This window comes from Coenobita brevimanus, chromosome 93, assembly GCF_032717465.1.
Source record: "Coenobita brevimanus isolate Jiangsu-jjx chromosome 93, ASM3271746v2, whole genome shotgun sequence".
NCBI classification, from domain to species: Eukaryota; Metazoa; Arthropoda; class Malacostraca; order Decapoda; family Coenobitidae; genus Coenobita; species Coenobita brevimanus.
The window spans coordinates 12,816,637-12,837,719 of NC_137046.1; positions in this window are offsets into that span (position 1 = coordinate 12,816,637).

Below are 21,083 nucleotides of genomic sequence, written 5' to 3' on the forward strand. Positions count from 1 at the left end.
CTTCATAATGTTTCACATTATCGTTCCTGTTTATTTTTCCTACACTCAATCTCTACATGACAGTCTTCATGAAGCTTTTCATTTGTCCATATATAATTCCATGTCACTTTATCAGCACTTCTGTATAAACTTCCTTCAGTAGCTCTCATTCTTGGTTTATGTTCCACAAGCAACGACTATACTGTACATCATAACTGCTTGCTTTTGCTGGAACTAATATGTTGTAATGCAGTTTAATGTTTTTACTTTCACGCTTGACAAGAAACTAAAAGAAAAAGAAAGCTTGCAATCCAGTTATTTATTTTGTGGGCTTAATAGTTCCAGAGGTATCATTAACCCATTCAGCTGTAGTACATACATCACATTTTATTACCACAGTTGCCAGACGATCATGCTCAGCTTTGGAGAGTACCCTATTTGTCAAAGGGTTAATGTCAGCCCCTTCATTTCAAAGACTCTCCTGAGTTAAAAAAAAAAGAGAGAAAAAAATGGGAGGAAGCAAGAATAACCCATAAACGATACCATGGGCTGAAGGTTTAAATACAGTTATGCTGAGTAAAGAAACCAGTCTTAATCCATAATCCATTTAGTATGATGGTGTGTATATTTCCTTGGCATAGTCAAACGCTTATATTCATCTTGTGAGACATACCATTGTAATAAGGTCTTCTGTTACACTTCAATCCAATATTCAGGGAGATGACATATAATTTTTCCCTACTACAGGTGTGTGTCACATACTAGGACTGCAAAGCCTCAGGGAACGGACTCTGAAATCTGTTCCCAGAGTCGGACGCATAAAAAGTATAAGAAAAAAAAAAAAAAACTGTACTCTTCAACTCTGGAAACACCCTCGGACTAAACGGGCCGAAGTCAGCAAATTTCATTCTTCTTGGGAAAAGTTAAACCGTAAGTCCATTTACTGTATTCTGAGTTGCATGATGAGCTGATTTCAAAAAGAGTGTAGGTTTTATATATATATATATATATATATATATATATATATATATATATATATATATACAGTATATTGGATAAACACACATTACAGGTGCATACACATTTGGAAAGTTTTTTGATGCTCCACCTGGGAATCGAACCTGGAACCTCAAGGCAGAAGTCCGACACCGCTATCAATACAACACGACGTGATAAAAGCCAAGCCACCTGAATTCTGTAGAGAACCAGATAAATCCTTTATTGGAAGATGTCTTTCAATCTCAACCCATATGACCAGTAAAACGCCTTTATCGGTGAGGTATGAGGCAGACCATTTAAATATGAAAGCATTGAAATGTCGCCTTACACCCCGAGGATGCCTAGTGTATATTGATGGCTATCTACTTACCAAGTTTCATGCCTTTAACTTGCCGCATCCCCGCAGATTTTTCACCAGTGACTCCCCCCAAATCCTGGCAGATTATCGATTTTTTTTGGGGGGGCTAAAACCTCTGCTTTTTATGTGAAACACTGGAAAATGCCAAAAATAAGTGCTCAGCTGAGCTTATAAGTGCGTTATACAGGTGTCCCTCTGAAAAGATTAGGAGAAATACACTGAGGTGGTTTGGACATGTGGAGAGAATGGAGGATGAAAGACTGACTAAGAGGGTGTATGTAGGTGAGGTGGAGGGAGGGAGAGGGAGGGGTAAACCGAGGATGAGGTGGAGGGATGGAGTTGAGAGGTATATGAGGGAGGGGGGGGTGAGTTGGGGGGAGGGGAGTCAAATGGTGGGTGACAGTGACTTGGAGGCGTTTTGTCTGCGGCCACCCTTTGCGGGATTAGGGCGTCGGGCTATAGATAGATAGATAGATAGACTCCCCCCAAATCCCGGCAGATTATCGATTTTTTTTTTTTGGGCTAAAACCTCTGCTTTTTATGTGAAACACTGGAAAATGCCAAAAATAAGAGATCAGCTGAGCTTATAAGTGCGTTATACAGGTGTCCCTCTGAATACCTGGTGCCGTCTTCTGTGGGCCCTGCTCCATAGAAGACGTTTTCTGTGGAAGGGGTAACTATTCCTAACCACTCAGAATAGGTAGATATTTATATATTTGGTACGAATTTATATGTAGTACAAGAGTATATTGGTTTTCACACAATAATGTAGGCGATATAAGGGTTGTTTCACTCACCAAACACATCAGCATACCAAACTTTTCTTTACGACATTAGCACCTCATCAGTTCTGCTTGTTTCTTCCTCCAGCTTGTTTCTTCCTTTATCATCCACCTTGGCAATCACTTTCACCTTGGATTTCATCATTGGAGAGACTGTGATGCGACATGTATTTACCAGCTAGGTTACTACTAACAGGTGAGTTGCTGAGTAAATGGCATGGAGGGGGAGAGGAGGGGTCAGGCAGGGCCAGGCAGTATCCCTGCCCAATGGCAGGTAGAGGAGGGTCTCCCACATATGCCTACCAAAAATCATTCACAAAACTTGAAAACTGTGCGAATGACGGACCTCGCAGTTGCAAAACGTATGGATATATCATCGGGTGTCACCGTGACAAAACTTGGTGACGTATCCATACGTCAATGGGATGCCTCGGGTTAAGACAAACTATCTGGCCTGTGGCACTGTTTCAAAGATTTTTGACATGCTGCACTTGGCACGTGTCACGTACCATGTGCGCTGCCTGGGTGTGATGAAGCTTGTCAAAAACAAATCATAAAGAACTGGGCAATCATATGGTGCATGAACGGCTCTGTGGTTGCTGAGATATGAGCTTCTCAAAAGCATTACAGTCGGGTCTGGTCAGGCCTCTCATACAGGAGAAAATGCCACTACTTGATGAGAGACTCGCGAGGGCTTCGCCCTTGCTCGTAATGATACATATTTCAGACACTTCTGAATTTTTGCTTAGCCCCATACAACTCGGCAAATGACAGCAGTTTTAGTCTATCTCAGCCAGGAATTCCCAGCTAGAGCGACAAAAACTTTTCACATATGCACGGACGTGTAATGTTTCTCCAGTATATAGGACGACGCTTGTGTGTGGCCTTCCACAACATCAGCCCAACCACCCAGCCCACAGCCTGCCACAACATCTGCCCCACCACCCACCACATAGCCTGCCACAACACCTGCCCCACCACCCACCTCACAGCCTGCCACAACACCTGCCCCACCACCCACCTCACAGCCTGCCACAACATCAGCCCCACCACTCACCACATAGCCTGCCACAGCACCTGCCCCACCACCCACCTTGCAGCCTGCCACAACACCTGCCTCACCACCCACCTCACAGCCTGCCACAACACCTGCCCCACCACCCACCTCACAGCCTGCCACAACACCTGCCCCACCACCCACCTCACAGCCTGCCACAACACCTGCCCCACCACCCACCTCACAGGCTGCCACAACACCTGACCCACCACCCACCTCAGCCTGCCACAACACCTGCCTTACCACCTACCTCATTGCCATAACATATGTCTCTCCACATACCTCATTTCCACAACACATGCCTCCCCACCTACCTCACTGTCACATCACCTGTCTCATCACCTACCCCACTGCCTGTAATAAAACCTACCCACCCTCACCATTTGCCTCACTTCAAGTCATATAGCTTACTTCATCACCTGCCACACAATCACAGTACTTGCCTTATCCCTTGCATCAAAGTCTGCCTTATCACTTACCCACGTCCTGCTTCACCATCTTTGTCACACCTTGCCTCATCATTTTCATCACAGCATGCATCACCTACTGCCTAACTGCCTGTCTTTTCTGTTGCTTCACACTCTGTCTTACCTTAGTCTGCCTCACGATATCTGTATCATTAACATAACGATCAGGAGACAGTATGCTAAATCAAGGCATTATGTTCTTTCTGACCTACTACTTTCCAGTCAGCACGGTAATGGTACCCTTCAAAAAGTAAACCGTTGACTAAGTTAATAATGAAGTAAAGCGACCAATTGCAGTCGCTACTTGTTGCTAAGCTTTATTCTAATTTTTGGAAAGAAAGTGTAAACTTCTATTTACTTAAAAACTTGATAGAACACTGTGTAAAATTGGTGTTAAGGCAGAGTTCGGTGATGGTAGTACTGAAGCACTTTGTTTTAGCCATTTGCAAACCACTTTCAGTGTTCCAGGAAGCTTTTGCAATTTTAAAATGTGCTCGTTTGTGATTCTTTTTCGCGGAGTTCATTATCGACGCAGACATAACCGACACTTTTCCTCTCATCCTTATGCTAGTGTTGTCTCAGACACTCTGGATAAAATATACTGATTACAACACGTTAGTAACGATCAGCTCGACGTACTCCTGTAGACTGCTGCACAGAAGACCTTAAATTGGAGCTGAATTGTACAGTATATGCTATGTGACAGTAAACAGTATTTATTCCGGATGCGTTCGTATAGTTATATTCTTTACAAAAAATGTAAGTAAAAGTAGTCTGCTTAAGGTGCAGAGTCTTTCCAAAACCAGTTGATATTAGAGTTCCAGCTTCATTGCAAAACAACAAATTTTCGTAAAAAACAGATAGTACAAGTAGTCTAGTTGAAGTGCAGATCAGCAAATTTTTCGTAAAAACAGATAGCACAAGTAGACTAGCTAAAGTGCAGATCAACTAATTTGAGAAGGAATAGATAGCACTAGTAATGTGGCTGAAGTGCAGTGCAAAAAGTTTTAGGATACAAATAATATAATTAGAAATAAACTAAAGAATAAACTGGCATTCCTCTGCAAGTTTACTCATAGTTATCTGTAATCACTTCTGAGGTGGCTTGTTGCAGGTGTCGGATCTTCTTTCCTTTACCTTGTAAATTTCTTGGCCCACGTTTATGGAGTCAGAGAGAGAGAGAGAGAGAGAGAGAGAGAGAGAGAGAGAGAGAGAGAGAGAGAGAGAGAGAGAGAGAGAGAGAGAGGCCCTACTTTATCCCTTCTCCATGCTGTGAGTTTTATTAACAACAAATTATCTTCTGACCTCTCCAACTTGATGATGCACAGCAGTCACCTTTTTTTTTTTTTTTTTTTTTATAATAAATTCTGGGTACCGTCAGACAATGGTACTCAGCTCTGAATAGACTTCTAGGAATAAAGAGGGTACAATACAGTCTTCATTAATGCCATCTCTGTGACAGGGATCTCCAAAGCTTAATAAAATGGCTGGTGATAAAAAGTAATAACATATGAGTTTTATACCAAGGATGAGATGGAGAGATGGGGTGGGGCGGTACTGAGAGAGGGATGTGCACGTTGGAGGGAGGACAGCCAAACGGTAGAGGACACGGCGATATGAAGGCGATTTGTTTGTGGCCATTCCTTACAGGATTAAGGCGTCTGCTAAAAGATAAATTGATAGACAGATAGAGTTAGTTAATGTTAGCATAATGAAACTGGTGCTACCTAGAATATGACTAAGGAGCATAGGATATCAAATAATGTTTTTGTCTCCGCAGCCACAGGTAGACTAGGTGAGATGGCTGTGTGTGGAGTTGCTGTGATGCTGTGCCTGACCCTCATCTGGACCAAAGCACCCGGTTCACTTGCTGCACAACTACTGGATTTACCTGGTATGTATGTATATGCTGGTATGTGTATGTGCCTGGTAAGTATATGTACCTAATATGTATGTATATGTACTGTATATGCCTAGGCACATATTATGTGCCTAGTACATATATATATATATATATATATATATATATATATATATATATATATATATATATATATATATATATATATATATATATATATATATATATATATATATATATGAGACTCGGACAGAAAAAGGAAGAGAGTTTGTTGCTAGACGGGTACTATGCACCCACTGTGGTCGTGGAGGGATGCATGCAGACAGCTCAGAGGAGCAGTGACCATTGAAATAGCGATAGAAAAGAGATAAAGATGCATCCGTGCAACAAAGAGACAGAGCTTTAAGGGGGCCGGTAAAAAGAGGACAGTTAATGAGCAGAGAAGCCTCTGTGTCCACCTTGTATAGAGGAACTGCAATTAGAGTTTTACTCCACACAAGGGCGAATAAAACCCGCGCATAAAGTCAACAACTGTGTAGGGGTAAAGAAGACACGGAGTCGACTTAGCACACTAATCCCTCTTGGAAGCAGATTTTACAAGTGAGGTAATAAGTTCCTTCCAAGATAAGCCTTGAGAGAATGAAAGCCCAAGTATGTTTAAAGATGATGCGGGATTAACCTGGATATTGTTAGAGATTAGAGGGTAATCCTGTGGAAGATTTCGTCGGGTTGATAGATGTAAGCTGAGTTTTTGATACATTAAAAATGACAAGATTATTTTTACCCTGATCAGAGATATGAGCCAAGTCAGACATTAGGTGTAAGATAGCGTCGTCTCGTTTGTTGAAGTAACTGTTGAGAAGCGAATGGAAAGGTGAAGGGTGGAGTCATCAGTGAATGAGTGGATAAGGTTAGATGTACATATCAGAAGGTCACTGATGAATGAAAGGAAGAGGGTTAGTGATAGGACGGTGCCCAGAGGAACACCACTATTGATAGCTATAGGAGATGAATGGTGGCCACATACACCGGCAGCTACAGAACGACCAAAAAGGAAGCTAGAAATGAAAGCACAGATAGAATTATAGAAGCCGTAAGAGGGCAGTTTGGAAATTTAAGATTTATACGAGAATCGATCAAAAGCCTTTGAGATGTGAAGTGCAATGGCAAAGCTTTCGCCAAAGTCCCGAAAAGAGGATGAACGGTAGGTGAGAAGATCACCAGTGAGGCATCCCTGGTAGAACCCATAATGACGATCGGAAAGAAGGTTGTGAAAGGAAAGATGCTTTATTTTTTTGTTGTTGTTAAGAATAGACTTGAAAACATATGAAACACAGAATGTTAAAGCAAATGGGCGATAGTTAGAGGGCTGGGAATGGTCACTCTTCTTTGCAACAGGCTGAATGAGAGCAAACTTCCAGCAAGAAGGAAAGGTGCAAGTTGATAGACAAAGGCGAAGGAGTTTACCTATGCAGGGTGTAAGCACAGAAGCACAGTTCTTGAGGTCACCGGGAGAGACAGCGTCAGGCCAAAATGCCTTGTTATTGTTGAGGCCAGTGATGGCAGAAAATACATCAACTTAAGAAATTTTAATGTCAGCCATGAGGCAGTCAAAGCGGGGAAGTGACAGAGGAACAGCACCTGAATCATCTAAGGTGGAAATGGTAGAGAAAGTCTAAGCAAAAAGTTGTTTTATATTAGTAGATGAAATGGCTACAGAGCCATCAGAGTCGAAAAGAGGAGAGAAGGATGATGAGGTAAAGCGCTAGAAAGTTTTTTTTAGCAAGGTGCCAGAAAGAGAGGGAAGAACTCGAGTTGGAGGGTTCAGAGCATTTATTACGAATGATAGCTTTAGCAGGGCGAAGAACAGACTTAGCACGATTCTGGGCAGAAACCTAAAAGAGATGAGAACCAGAAGTGGTTGGCTCTGGTACATTTTGTAGCTCTTCTCCTTGTTGTGCACAGTATTAGAACAAACATGAGTAAACCAAGTTTTTTCTTGCACTAGTCAAAGGATATGAGAAAGGAATGTATGCTTCCATGCCTGAGAGAATAACGTCCATAATGCACAAGGCACACTCAGATGATTCTCAGTCATGGAAGCTATAATCATTCCAGAGAAAATCAAAGAAGTACTGCCTGAGGGCCTCCCAATCAGCAGCTCCAAAGTGCCACAACTGATGCTTCTTTTTAGGGTCCACAGGCCTTACTGGGGAGATAGGACAGGTGATCAGGTTGTGATTGGAGGGCCCCAACAGAGAGGAAAGATTAACAGCCTAGGCAGAAGGGTTAGTTGTAAGGAAGAGTTCAAGTATGTTGAATCTCTCAAAGGTGGTCAGGAATATGATTAGGGTGCTGTAGAAGCTGCTCTATGTCATTAAGGATAGAAAAGATGTAGGCTTGTTCACCAGGTGGGTCAGTGAAAGGAGAGTAGAACCAAAGGTGGCTGTGAACATTGAAATCTCCTAGAATGCAGATTTCAGAGAAAGAAGAAATGGACATGATGTGTTCCCTCTTAGAAGTAAGATAGTTACAGAATTTTTCAAAGTCAGTAGAATTAGGGGATAAGTAAACTGCACAGATATATTCAGAGAATAACAGGAAAGCCAAAGCAGGTGAGTAGAGAATTCAGAGGATGCAAGTTCAGGAACATAAGAGCAAGATATGTTGTTGCATGCATTTACACAACAGCCACCTTTGGCTTAAAAATTAGTATAGAGAAAGCAACAGGATACAGAGAAGGGCTTGCTATCAGTTGCCTCTGGCAGCTGAGTCTGGTATGTATGTACATGTCTAGAATGTATATATGCCTGATATATATATGCATGTACGTATGCATAAGCCTAGGATGTATATGTGCCTGATATGTCTATGTATGCCTGGTATATATGTATATGCCTAGTACGTACGTATATCTGCCTAACAGGTATATATGTCTGGCGCGTAAATGCACTGTATGTATATCTGCCTAAAAGGTATATATGTCGGGTATGTATATGCACTATATGTATATTTGCCTGAGATGTAAGTATGCCTGGTAGGTACTATATGTGTATGCCTAGTATGTATGGTATATGTGCCTGGTATGTGAGTTTATATATCTGCTTGACACATATACTGGCCACACGCAGCACTCAATGGCAAACACTTACTCACCACAGTCACGCACACAACTTAGGGTTCATGCAGTAGTCTGCATGCAAAATCTGTATATATATATTCTCTTCATATCCATTCATTAGTAATATCGTGCTTTATTATTTCATTCCGGGAACAGTCATACAATGATATTTTAGTATATCACATCTCCATTTTCCAGTGCATCTGACTCTGGATGTAGGATTAACCCAAGGCATCCCATTGACGTATGACTACATTGCAACATTATGTAACTGCCAGTCCCGTCGATGTACTGGTACGTCGTGCAATTGCAAGGTTCAAAATTTGAACAATTTTCAAACCCCGTGCGACCCGCACACACCCTCGGCTCGGTCACTCACCTGTTAGCATTGACCCAGGTCAGACATGGCACACAGAGGTCTCTCAGAGGAGGAAATTCAAGCCGCCCTGGACGCCTTCACAGGTGACAGTGATTTGCTCCTCGATGACGAGGTGGTGGACAAGGATAATGTCCAACCAGAGGAGGAGGAAACTAGCAGCAGTGATGAGGAGGTCCCGTCCCCCAGGAAGTGGTGCCAAGTGACCTATTGTGCCACTAGAGAGGGCCAGCCTGCACAAAAACAATGTGCAACAACCTCTCAGCAGCCCCTACGTGATGTGGAGCCCGAATTCAAGGACGAGGACGAGGACAAGGACGAGGACGGAGCCATGGGACTTGCTGCCATGTGGTACGGCTGCAAGATTATCACGCACCGCGGCCTTGTACAGCACGTCGTACAAGCAGGTATGGGACTAGTGTTTTGTTTGAGGAGGGTGGAAGTGGCGTGGAGGGAGTGGGGAGTGAAATCGAAAGTTCAGGGAGCATCATTGAAAGTGAGAGTGTCGGGAGTGACTCATCGCTCTCCCGTGGTGGTGTGAGGCGGCGCGGTGTATCACGTGGGACAGTGAGGGATCGTGATGAATCACGTGGTGTGGTGATGGAGTGGGGAGGTGAGGAAGAGCCACTCCCCAAAACGTCTTATGCTCCCCAATATTCCCGGACTTCCTTCCCCCACAGCCCTCTGTTGTTCCCCAAGGCTGTAAGGGTAAGGGAAACGGGAATGGTAAAGGCCGAGGGAAGAGGAGCACGAGCGGGGAAGCCCTCCGCACTGCTCCTCCCCAACCTCCCCCACCAGCATCTCCTCCCCAACCCAACGAAGGAGATGATGGGGACGATGGAGGTGAGGATTATGTGATTTGGAATTGGGAAGATGGCAGTGATTTTTCTCCCATCATTCATCCCTTCACTGAGCAGGGGCGTGCTGGCTGCACGGCTCCAGGAACTCACCGTGGTTCCACCAGGCTGGATTTTTTCCACCTGTTTTTCAGGGAGGGTTTTGTGGAGCAGATAGTGAAACAAACCAACCGTTTTGCTACCAGCCAGCACCATGAGAGTGAAAGACTGGGCTTAAGGAGCAGGCATTCCATCATTTATGATTATATTGTCTTCCTTGAAGAAATGTTTTTATTTTCTGCCCTGGTACTTTTGTTGGGTATTGTACATAAAAAACAGAATTCCGGCATACTGGACAAGGGACCCTATCCTGCAGACACCAATATTTGGCAAAATCATGAGCCGTAATTGGTTTCAGCAAATTCTAAGCCGCTTCCACTTTTATGATGCTGATGATCCTGCCAATGCAAATGACACTGATAAGATGAGGTGAATTAGGTTGGTTTTTGATCACCTACGGCAAACATTCCGTTCCTCATTTTATCCCTATAGAGACCTTGTCATAGACGAGAGTCTCGTGTTGTGGAGAGGCAATTTTTCCTTTCGGCAGTACATACCTAGCAAAAGGCACCGTTTTGGGTTCAAGATCTTTGTTATGTGTGACTGTAGAACTGGTTATGTGCAAGACATAGTCTTGTACACCGGTGCACAGACAGACATAATAGAAGATTGGAGTATTGGACTGTCTGGAGCAGTGGTAAAGAAAACGATTGAAGACTACCTTCATCGTGGTCACATCCTTTACCTGGATAACTGGTACACTAGCCCTGTTCTCGCTTGTTATCTACACCGGCATGACACGGGACTCTGTGGTACCGTCAGGGTGAACCGGCGTCACATGGTTGAGGTGGGGCGGAAACTAGAGAAAAATGAGGTGGTCTTCTTCCAGGCTAATAATATCCTAGCTACAGTGTGCAACCACAACAGAGAAGTCAGCCTCTTGTCCACGGTTCACCGCCCATTGATGAACCGTACAGAGTCCGTGGATTGCCACAGCGAGAGGAGGCACCACATCTGGAAACCTGAGTGTGTGCTTGATTATAACATCAACACGCGCCTGGTGGACCAGTCAGACTCCATGATATCCACCGTCGAGTGTGCCAGGACCATGATGAAGTGGTACAAGAAGCTCTTCATTCACCTGCTAGATATAACTCCCCTCAATTGCCACCACCTGCACACCATGACAATAGGAGTGCAGGAAACCTTTGAAGGGGGTGTGAGGGAGCTTATACGTGAGATTTTTGCAAGGTATGCGGTTGAGAGGCCCCAGCAATGCACGCGCACTGCCCCTGCCGCCCAAACTCACCTGAGAATATCCGCCTGCCATTTCCCAACTCCTATACCTCCCCAGCCAAATAGACCTAGGCCCCAACGCAGGTGTCATGTGTGTAGTAGTTTCCGTGTGAGACCCACCACTCAGAGAAAAGACACCTGCTATGAGTGCGTTGAGTGTGACGTGGGTCTCTGCATTCACCCTTGTTTTAGTGAGTATCACACCTTGACGCAGTTCTGATATGGTTTTGAATGCGATATGATGCTCATACTCAGGAAGAAATGCGACATACAGACGCTCAGTGTAATTATAAGGCCCGTAGATAAGTAAATAGTAGTATGAAAGTGGAAACGGGTGTAATGTAAGTGGAAAATTATGTAAGTGCATGTATATATTCTAAGTCAAAACATTCCTAGCAAGTGCATATAGATGCGATATTCTGACGCTCAGTGGAATAAATAAGGCCCGTAAATATGTAAATAGTTGTATAAAGTGGAAACGGGTGTAATGTAAGTGGAAAATTATTATGTAAGTATAAATTATTATTATTTTTTTTTTAATAACAGAACGGAGGAAGGAAAAGCAAATGGGGGAAAAAAAAAATCCATACACCAGATTACTGGTGTCCTCTGTTCATAAAATATCTGTAACAGTTAGACTTGAACAGTTGTGGGTTGAAATTTGGAGGAAAACAACTCTGGGGAAGCGAGTTCCAGAGAGATGCAGTTCGGGGAATGAAAGAATTCTGATAGGCAGAAGTTCTGCAATATGGTTGGGTGACATTCCAGTCATGAGCGCTACCAGATGCCCGTGTAGCACGAGGGAAGGCATGGAGAGGTGGCACCATGGACGCAACTTCGTCTGAGCATTTGCCAAAAAAATATCTGTAAAATAATGCAAGGGAGGCAACATTCCTTCTTACTTGCAGGGGAGGTAGTTTATATGTAATGGCAGGGTTGTTAATGATTCTAACAGCTTTATTCTGAATTTTGTCTAGTTGTCTTAATGCAACCTCTCCACAACCATTCCACAAGGGTGAGCAATATTCAAGCTGAGAGCGCACATGACTCTTATAAATTATAGCTAACTGCTCATCGGCGAAGAAGTTACGGACTCTGTACAATAATCCAAGTTTCTTTGAGGCGGTTTTAGCAAGTGATCTGACATGAGAGGTCCAGCTGAGGGCACTGTTAAGTGAGACACCAAGAATTTCAATACTTTTGGAGATGGGAATATTAGTAGCACTGAAGATAATGTACGAATCTGGCAATATATGTCTATTAGTAAACTGTATATATTTAGTTTTACTAGCATTAAAAGAGACAAGGTTGTTTTGTCCCCATTCACTGATTGTAGATAGATCTTGATTTATGGAGATGGCTGTACTGAGTTGAGAGGTAGAGATATTAGACTTTGTAAATGGATGTCTGAGTGTGAATGAACTGTGTAGTGTTGAGTCATCTGCATATGAATGAATGGGATTGTGAGTGACAGATAAGAGATCATTAATCTGAACCAGAAATAGGGTTGGCGCCAGAACTGATCCCTGCGGCACGCCGGCTTTAATTGAGTGGAAAGTCGAATATACATCATCTACGTTTACTCTTATTTTCCTGTCACTAAAATAAGAAGAAATCAAAGGAACAAAAGACGTTAGTGCATAGCAAGGGAGTTTGGACAGCAGGGAACGGTGCCATACTCTGTCGAAAGCTTTAGAGATAAATACTATCTAAGTCGAAACATTCCTAGCGAGGGTATTTTGATGTGATATTCTGATGCTCAGTGGAATAAATAAGGCCCATAAATATGTAAATAGTAGTATAAGGTGGAAATGGGTGTAATGTAAGAAGGGAAGTATATTGGGAGTGAAGAAATAAAGTATAAGTTTAAACAAGAGTGGTAGCGTGTGTGCTTGCTATGTGAATATGCACTAGCATTTCGCTAAATACCCTCGTAAGGAATGTAAATAAGTGAAAACATTTACATTGGTTGAGAAAAGGTTCAATGTCAAAAAACAATACTACGAAAGTGAAAAAATAATAATGCATGTTGAGAGAGGAGTCATAGCGAGTACACTGAGTAAGCAGATGTGCGCAATAGTTAAACTAAATGTAATCATAATGAATGAAAACAGCTGAAAACATTTACATACAGTCAAAAATCGTAAAATGTCATTGAAACAATATTATGCAAGTAGAAAAAATGATATGTTTACTGAAACAAAAAACTTAGCAACTAGCGTGTGACCAATATGACCAAACTCGCTATGCTGGCGTGATGGAACAATGCTTATTTTTCTTATATATATCATTGAAAACCATTATTGGGTGTTGTGATTGTTTATTAGTTCAAAATCAATAAATGTAGATGTGTTCTTTGTTGTTTCTCCCAAAATTACGTACCATAGAAAACGTGAGAGCCTCACACGTCAGTGACAGAATACGATATCTGGCGCGGGGTACCTCACCTGTTCCGACCACTTATGGACCCCGGTAAGCCCTTTCTTGGTGATTTTCCTTTGTTTCTCAACAAAAGTGGAGGTTTTAACCAAAATTTTTTTTTTCCAAAATAGCTCGGGATTGGGGGGTATCAGAGGTGCGAAATCGGTCGGGATGTGACGGGTTAACAGCCACTTTCTTGAGGACCAGCAGTCCTCGTATGTAAAGTTGCGTTCAGGAGAAACGATACGCGTCTACTCATTTAAGTGTACCATGGTATCCATTGGTGTTATGATTTGGAACTATTTCCCTCACTTGTTGGCGCATTGATGTCCAGTGCACCAGGCAGTAAGTGAAACGGTTCCACATCTCACCAGTACTAGACACTACAGTAGATAGTATGAACAGATGTGTATCGTTTCTTCTGAACACAATTGTACCATACACCTTCCACATATCACTACTTCGATGTGTACACTCATTAATCGTACTGAATACATGGCAGGAGGGTCTTATGCAGGACTGGTGCATTGGTCTTAACAAGGGTATTTTTTTAGACCTGTCGGTAGGTTTTACGGTAACTCAGTAAAATCTGCATTAACTAAATTCAAATACATAGTCTTAAACCATTCCTTGTTCCTGCTGGAATTTGAAACTGCTTCCACTGGGACAATAGATCACTATTCTAAAGTTTTGACTATTGTTGACTATTGACGAACAGCCAGAATGCCGTAGTCATTAAGCCGATATTTTATTATTTTAGTCTATTTTTACTTTGTATTTTTACATTATATTTCTAATTTATTGCTAACTACTGTGAATTACATTATTAACTTAACCCGCCCCATCCCGACCGATTTTCCACCACTGACTCCCCTGAATCCCAACCAATTTTGGATTTTTTTTTTTTTGGCTCAAACCTCAGCTTTTGGTGAGAAACATTGAAAATTCATAGAGAAATCGCTAACCTGAGGTTTAAAATACTTGATACAGGTAGCAGTACCCCTTACCTTACTGGATTTTCTATCAGGCTGGCTCCAAAGAAAACGAGTTCTATGGAAGGGTAACTTTTCCACACCACTCACAAACAGTATTTATTTATTTGGTACGAATTTATATGTACGAGAGTATATTGGTTTTCACACTGTAATATAGGCAATATAAGCATTGTTTCACTCACCAAACACATCAACATACCTTACCTTTTTTGGTGACATTACCTGATCATCATTTCTAACAATTTCTTCCTCTAATGCTACGTAAACTTTGTCCTCCACATTGCCATTGATTGGGGAATCACTCTGGCCCTGAATTTTGTACCGTGGCATGACATGTCTTTACTGCCCAGGTCACAGGTAACAGGTGAATTGCCAAGACAGTGGCATGTGGGGGGAGGGGGAGGTCATGCAGGGTGAGGCATTGTCCCTGCCTGGCATCTTGTAGAGGAAGGTGTCCCGTGTATACGTACTAAAAATCAATTGCAAAAATTGAAAATTGTGCAAATTAGGGACCTTGCAATTGATGCGCGTTTACATACATCAATGGGACTGACAGTGACAAAACGTGTGGACGTATATATACATCAATGGCATGTGGTGGGTTAAGGAAACAGGAAGAAAAAAAGAAACAAAGCAGGCATCCTAGCACTGCTAAACCTAACAAAAAATTGCTACCCTAAACTAATGCCTAAAGGCACAAATAGCTAAACCTAACTGAATATTCACTGTGCTTACAATGATGGTTAAAATACCTCGACCAACATAACATCATGTGCAAATGTGATATACCTCTCTGCATTACTGTACATACCTGCATTCATCACTTGGTGACTGTCAAGTGAGGCTCATGTAATAACCCGTACAATCCTGTTGGCATGGTGCCGATGTTAAAAAACATCTCAAGTAATCCCAGCGACGTGATGGTGCCGACAGTAAAATTCGAGCGCTGTGGCGTGTCTCTAATTGCTTCAGTCTAGCTAATTTTTTGCTAAGGAGTAGCTTAATGTATTGGCAACATTGTGCACAAGCACGTGTAGCATTGAGTTTGGTTCTGCATGGCTGGGTGACATCAGTGTGCCACTGTCTGTCACAGTGTTAAAATGTCGCCGAAGTCACGCCATTTTTCCGCCTCATTGGGCTGGAAGAGGCGGTTGAAACTGTCACATGGACCCTCTATCCCTTCAATTAGTGATTCTATAGAAGAGGAAGACCTGGATGACTCTTCTGGGGAGGAATAAGAGCCAGTGGAGAAGGATATTGAGAACAGGGATTCCCCCATTCTCCTCCCCCGTTCTCTCTCATCCTGTCCACCTGGGTGGGAAAACTTAGCTCACGGCTTGGGAAACGGGCTAGAAACACGATGGACGGACATCCTGCACTTATTTCTCCTATAAGGAGTACTTTTTTTTTGCTTTTCCCTGATTTATATGTCCTTTTGGATTGTTTTATGCAATAAAATTTTGTTCCGGTTTTGGTCCGGGATTGGGTGGGTATAAACTTGCAAAAATGCCTGGGATGGTACGGGTTAATATATGGGACAACAATATATGAATGAAAGCAATGAGTCAGGAACTATTCCATACACTTTAATTGTCGATCATAATTATGAAAATTTAAACAGATGCAAAATATTAACATGTGTCTGAAAAGAGATTACCTCTCTCAAAAGAATACTATCACCTGGAAGTGCGCAATCCATCTCAGTACTGCACACTTGCACTCATCAACTGGTGACTGTCAGGCAGGGCACGTGGTTTAATATGGGGGACATCAATATAACAAATGAACGGTCAGTAGGTATATAAGTAGTAAAACCCCAACCAAATTATAAATAAGTCACATCATCGATCAATCTGGTCTCCCTCAGAAGAGTCATCAATTTATCAGCCATAACAAGATACCCATCACCAAGACGGTAGAAAAGGTGAAGGGGACATCTGGTGCGCTGCAGTGAAGTCACCATACAGTGGCTTGCAAGTTGGACTTTGCAACAGAAGATTTATATATTTCATTCTGAGGGAGAAACTCGACTGTAGATCAAGAGCAATGTCCCAAGTCTCCTCAAGTCACACGACTGACTTCGCAAGTAAGTCAGCCTGCTCATTGCCATAAATATGACTGACCAGGCACCCACATCAGCATGGAAAACTTGTGATACGAATGCAGTTTATTTGCTATGCGGCCATGGATCTCATGCGAATCAGCTGTGCAGAAAGCAATTCCCTGAAGGGTTGACGTACTCATATGGTCTGAACAAATAAGTCATGACAAGCATTTAGAACATCTATGGCTTTGTCAATAGCTAAAAGTTCAGAGGTAAACACAGATGTATAACCGGCAACAGAAAACTGAGGGTGCATTCAGTCGACCATACACTAGCACTCACACAATCACTAGACTTGGAGTCAACAGTGTACAATTAGTGGGACCCCAAATGATGCCTGATAATGTTACGGAACAAGTGGTGGACCTCTGCCTCTGGTGCTTTGGTCGTCAGTTCTGTGAGTCATGAAACATCAACAAAGTTGGCTGGCTCCCAAGATGCTATATTTTTAAAAACCAGCTTGTCACAGTCATTGATGTCCACTTCAATCTTCTGAGTCACTAAATGGAGGCGAACGGTAAGCTGATGAACTCCCAACATAAGACGATGGTGTTGATGCAAAGGGTATAGGCCACATTGTCAATATCGGGTTTTCAAATGGTCCACATGCTGTACAATAAAATTAGATGATACTGGTGAATATGGAGGGGAGGTTCATTTACCTTCACTTCCATGCGAGCTACACATGTACCCTCAGAGGCCAAGACATATTTCAGACATTTATTATGCAACACACCCAGCCTCCTTAATGTGGCATCAGACACCAACCCACACACTTATTACCATAGTCTAGCCTAGGTCTAATAAGGGACTTATACACCGTTAATAAAGATTTCCCGTCAGCTCCCAAAGTAGTACCTGCTAGGAACTTAAGGACATTTAATACTTTATCACAATGGATGATTTTAAGTATTAACATAATACCTGAAGTTTAATCTCTGATAAAAAATTAACCTCCAAATTTGACTGAATTTTGAAAAGGTACTGGCTGATTATCCAAAGTCAAATGTGAGTCAGGGACATTACAGGTGGCAAAAACTACAGTGGTACAGTATGGGATGGAAAACTGAAATGCCTATTGCAAGGCCAACTGGTTGACAGAATCAAGGGCTGCTTGAATCTGTCAAGCCAAATATTGTGCATTACGGGAGGAGTGCTAAACTGTCAGCATAGGGCGAGAATTTAAGATTCCTTGGGACTGGAGCTGATGACAGAATATAATGGATCATATATAAACAAAGTTAGACTAAACACACTTTCCTGGGCACCTTGTTTTCCTGGACAAATACTGTACATTCAGTGTTAGATAACAGGGCAGTTTGACAAGATAAATATTTGTCCCTCAAAATATTGGAAATAAAAATAGGCATATAACCTCTATAACCATAAACATTGAGCTTCATTAGTATACACTGTTGCCACATCATTTCATATGCTTTATGGAGGTCCAAGGACATCCCTATCATGAATTCTTTTTTGGTAAATGCCCCCCAAATGCAATGTTCTAAAATCATTAAATGATATAGAGCATAGTTATGAACACCAATAAGGGGACAGGGTACTCTGCCACTAGAAGGCACGTTAATCACACAAGTCCCCCCCCCCTCACCCCAACTACCCTTCTTATCCCCACCAAACCACCGATTTGATAGGTGGATTGATCGGAGATATGAAGCTTCCCTCACTCTGATGTCTTGCCGCGACCTTTTTAACAACAGAACAGAGGAAGGAAAAACAAATTAATTAAAGAAAAATAATAATCCATACACCAGATTACTGGTGTCCTCCATTCATAAAAATTCTGTAACAGTTGGACTTGAACAGCTGTAGGTTGAAGTTTAGGAGGAAACAACTCCGGGGAAGCGAGTTCCAAAGAGATGCAGTTCGAGGAATAAAAGATTTCTGACAGGCGGAAGTCTGCAATATGGCAGTGTGACATTTCAGTCATGAGCGCTACCAGATGCCCGTGTAGCACCGGGGAAGGAATGGATAGGTGACACAATGGATGCAACTTCGTCTGAGCATTTGTCTTAAAAGTTTCTGTAAAATAATGCATGGGAGGCAACGTTCCTTCTTATCTCTAGCAGAGGTAGTTTATTTGTAATAGCAGGGTTATAAATAATTCTAACAGCTTTGTTCTGAATTTTGTCTAGTTGTTTTAGTGCAGCCTCTTCACATCCATTCCACAAGGGTGAGCAATATTCTAGCTGAGAGTGCACATGACTCGTAAACTATAGCCGACTGTTCATCAGTGAAGAAGCTACGAACTCTGTACAGTAATCCAAGTTTCTTTGAGGCTGTTTTAGCAAGTGATCTGACATGAGAGGTCAAGTTTAGGGCATTATGTGTAACACCGATAATTTCAATACTTTTGGAGATAGGAATATTAGTAGCATTGAAGGTAATATAGAAATCTGGCATGTAATGTTACTTTCATTTAACTAACTATCATGTGTATTATTACATGCACAGATCAACCTTCAGTTCCATGAGAATTATTTTGAAGTTTTAGCAGATTTCAATAGAATGACCCTAAAGTATAGAGTTTGGTTTCTAAATATTTATTGTACGTCTTCCAAATGATATACTAAAATCCGTGTGTTAGCAACAAGTTTTATAATTACTAACCATATACTTGTAAGTATCTCTCCTGCCTTGTCATCTGGGGTGCCACATATCCATCCACCCACTCATCTACCTACCCATTCAGCCCATCCAACACGACCCACCGACCTCATCCCGGCCACTCACTCTGCCCAGCCACCCGGGCGACCCACCCAGCCCACTGATCCCGGCCATCCTCACTGCCCACCCATGAATGCCAAATGCCACCTACGAAGCTCGCCTGCCAGTGCCACCCAACACATCCACCCACTCACCAACTCATCATGAACCCATCCAGTCACCCAACACACCAACCCAAACACCCACCCATAGCACCCCGGCCAAGCAATCTTCTCAGTCACCCTGGCAACCTACCCTGCCAATTTACCTTGGCTACCCACTCTGCCCACACATTCCAACGACCCATCTTGCCCACCGACCCTTATACTAACCCTCCCAACCCACGAAATCCACCCACCCTGCTCACCCAACAATGCCATCCATCACATCCACCCACACAACCCTCCCACCGTACCGACCCATCTCTTCTCCCTGAACACTCACCCACCCCCACCCTGCCCACCCACCTCACCCAAGGAACCAACCCATCCAATCTACCCACTCCTCCCTCCGACCCACTCGCCCACCCACATGCCCAACCACCCTTGTTACCCAACCCCATCCACTCCCGCATGCCAGCCACCCATTCGAACCGCACTCATTCCATCCAAACCTGACTTACCGACCCCTCCCTGACATCCACAAATCCAGCCACTCACACACCCAGACCATCCCACGCATCCTCTCGCCAACCCACCTCTCCATAAAACCCACCCCAAGCCCTTCCACACACCCCACCCAATCATCCCACCCCATCCTTACCATCCACCTTGTCCACCCACCCTCGCGATGCAACGAACTACCGCACCCAGAATTCAACCTCATTCCCCCTCCCCCACACACATACACAGAGGGATATATATATATATATATATATATATATATATATATATATATATATATATATATACAGAGAGAGAGAGAGAGAGAGAGAGAGAGAGAGAGTAATGCACAAACACTGATACACACACACAAGAAGAAAAAAAAACAAAATTTCGAGAGACAAAAAGGAGTTGGCAAATGTAAAGAGCATATGAAGGAAGTAGCAGGGGAAAACTGTAGTAAAGACATACAAGAACACAAAAGGCTAGGGAAATATGAGAGAAATAAATCAAGGCCCCTGAAAGTAACCTTCCAGAGTGTAAACACTGTGGAGGAAATACTGAAAAATGCCAACAAACTTATGGAGGATTTAAAAATGTATGGATAAAAAGATACCTAACTCAAGAGGAACTGGGATTACTAAAAGAGAAGAGGTAGGAGGCCAAAACAAAGAACGAGGGAAGGTCAGAGGAAGAGAAGAACTAATGTTTTTACAAAGGAATTGGATTGCAGGTACGAAAGTGGTACATAAACAGGAGGGAATAAAAAGGAGGAAGGTAGTAGAGCCAAGTCATGACAAGTATGTAAACAAGATGATTAAGTTGATGTACTCTAATATAGATGGAATGGTATCTAAATTACTAGAGATGAATGATTATATTAAAGAAAAGGAACCACATATTGTTTGCCTAACTGAAACAAAATTAACATCATGGATGCCCTAAACCTAAAGGAATACCATATATGGAGAAGAGATAGGAGCTTAAAAAAAGAAGGAGGAGTTATAATATTAATAAAGAAAAATCTGCAAGTCAAAGAAATAAA